Source organism: Schistocerca nitens, chromosome 7 (genome assembly GCF_023898315.1).
Source record: "Schistocerca nitens isolate TAMUIC-IGC-003100 chromosome 7, iqSchNite1.1, whole genome shotgun sequence".
Taxonomy (NCBI): Eukaryota; Metazoa; Arthropoda; class Insecta; order Orthoptera; family Acrididae; genus Schistocerca; species Schistocerca nitens.
Genome location: NC_064620.1, coordinates 308549899 through 308552398, shown reverse-complemented (window position 1 = coordinate 308552398; position 2500 = coordinate 308549899).

Here is a 2500-nt window from a genome sequence, read left to right as displayed (position 1 = left end):
GGCGGCGCATCCTCAACGCACACAGTCCTCAATCGGACCAGCACACTGCAGATGTCCACCGCGCTTCGCACCGGGCCCGGGAGGACCCACTTTGGCCGCACGGCGCCGCGCGCTGGGTGCGCCGGCACGCAGATGCGCCGCCTGCCGCCTCCGTCAGCCGGCGCGCCTGCCACTGGGCGCCCCCACCAGCCGGCTGCCGCGCGTGCGCCCACGCAGCGCGCGGCCAGCACGCCGGGCGCCCCCCCCTCACCGGCCGGGGACGGTCCCACCCAGCCACCGCCGCGTATCGCTTCATACCCACATGCCCACTCACGTTCGTGGGTATGACGGGTGTCGCTGAAGCAACCGGTTAATACCTGTACCGATCGTCGATATCAACGATTCACCTCCAGCGCGAACAACCGCGCAACAACGGATTTCCAGTTCATTTGCGTAACTTGGGCAGCAAACGTAGACATCCATCTACATTTGCGACTTCTACGAGTCTTGCATGCCTGGATGTTGTGTGTCACGACGCACTCCATCAGCATACATACACGCTGCGACGTGTGCACGAAAGAACACGTGGAAGGTGGCCAGCGTACGTATGCGAATGCCATTGCACAGCTGCGAAGCGCATTCAACACGCGAACTCCTGACCGACGAGCTAGAGGTGACAGGAGGGGAGGGGGGGGGGGGCGGGGGCGATATACGTCCTATTGCAGTACACAATACAGTGGATAGCGGGACCATGTGGAAAGTAAGCAACACTCGCAAGATGTGAGGGTACGCACCGTAAAATGAATCAATACGCAGAACACCACAGTGTGCGCGAAGTGAACTATGTTGAGATGGTTGCAATTAGGCAACGCTACACGAATTCCTAGATTCATATAACTAACAATTACAGGGCAGGTTAAGGCGCAACGTGGGTTAGGTTAAGGCGCAACTTGGGTTAGGTTAGGGCGCAACGTGGGTTAGGTTAGGGCGCAACGTGGGTTAGGTTAGGGCGCAACGTGGGTTAGGTTAGGGCGCAACGTGGGTTAGGTTAGGGCGCAACGTGGGTTAGGTTAGGGCGCAACTTGGGTTAGGTGAGGGCGCAACGTAGGTTAGGTTAGGGCGCAACGTGGGTTAGGTTAGGGCGCAACGTGGGTTAGGTTAGGGCGCAACGTGGGTTAGGTTAGGGCGCAACGTGGGTTAGGTTAGGGCGCAACGTGGGTTAGGTTAGGGCGCAACGTGGGTTAGGTTTGGGCGCAACGTGGGTTAGGTTTGGGCGCAACGTGGGTTAGGTTAGGGCGCAACGTGGGTTAGGTTAGGGCGCAACGTGGGTTAGGTTAGGGCCCAACGTAGGTTAGGTTAGGGCGCAACGTAGGTTAGGTTAGGGCGCAACGTAGGTTAGGTTAGGGCGCAACGTAGGTTAGGTTAGGGCGCAACGTAGGTTAGGTTAGGGCGCAACGTGGGTTAGGTTAGGGCGCAACGTGGGTTAGGTTAAGGCGCAACTTGGGTTAGGTTAAGGCGCAACTTGGGTTAGGTTAAGGCAGAAGTTGGGTTAGGTTAAGGCAGAAGTTGGGTTAGGTTAAGGCAGAAGTTGGGTTAGGTTAAGGCAGAAGTTGGGTTAGGTTAAGGCAGAAGTTGGGTTAGGTTAAGGCAGAAGTTGGGTTAGGTTAAGGCAGAAGTTGGGTTAGGTTAAGGCAGAAGTTGGGTTAGGTTAAGGCAGAAGTTGGGTTAGGTTAAGGCAGAAGTTGGGTTAGGTTAAGGCAGAAGTTGGGTTAGGTTAAGGCAGAAGTTGGGTTAGGTTAAGGCAGAAGTTGGGTTAGGTTAAGGCAGAAGTTGGGTTAAGGGATGGTGTGTGTGGGGGGGGGGGGTGGGGTGGCGAGGTTCGTTGATAGTGATGGTAGTAAGTGGACGCCTGAGGCACTATCAGATATGTCACGTCAGTTGCACTTGTGGCTCATGGCAGGTGGCGCGCCCGTTCTGTGTTTGTGGCAAAGGAGTGGCACACCTGTGTCTTTCATTCCTGCCATTGTTTATGTGCTGTGAGATGCGGCAGTGTGGTGCTGTTGGGTGCACCCCTGTGTAGGACATGTGTGGGTGTTGGTGGCGTATCTGAGCAATGGTGGTTGTAGGAAGAGTGGGATATTCAGTTTTCTGGTTCGACGTCCCGGTCTGGTTATCATAGTGTGGATGGTGTACTGTGGCCGAGAGGATGCACTGGATGTTGTTCCATGCTGGTACTTAGATGTTGTGTCTGCGTCTGTTACAGGCATAGACTAGTGGGTGATGGAGTGTGTGGGTGACGTGTGGTTGACATTGTGTGCACAGACGTTCAGCATGTATAGGGACAGTTGTATGTGTTATCTATATTCCGATGACTGCGCGTATTACTAAGCACCGCCGTGTATAAGCTTAATGTATGTATAGTCAATGCCTGTTCTATCTCTGTACAGTAGTAGCGGTGCGACTGCACTAGCTAGCTACACCTCGCGGCATCGTCCCCCGGTGTATGGCATATGATTATAAA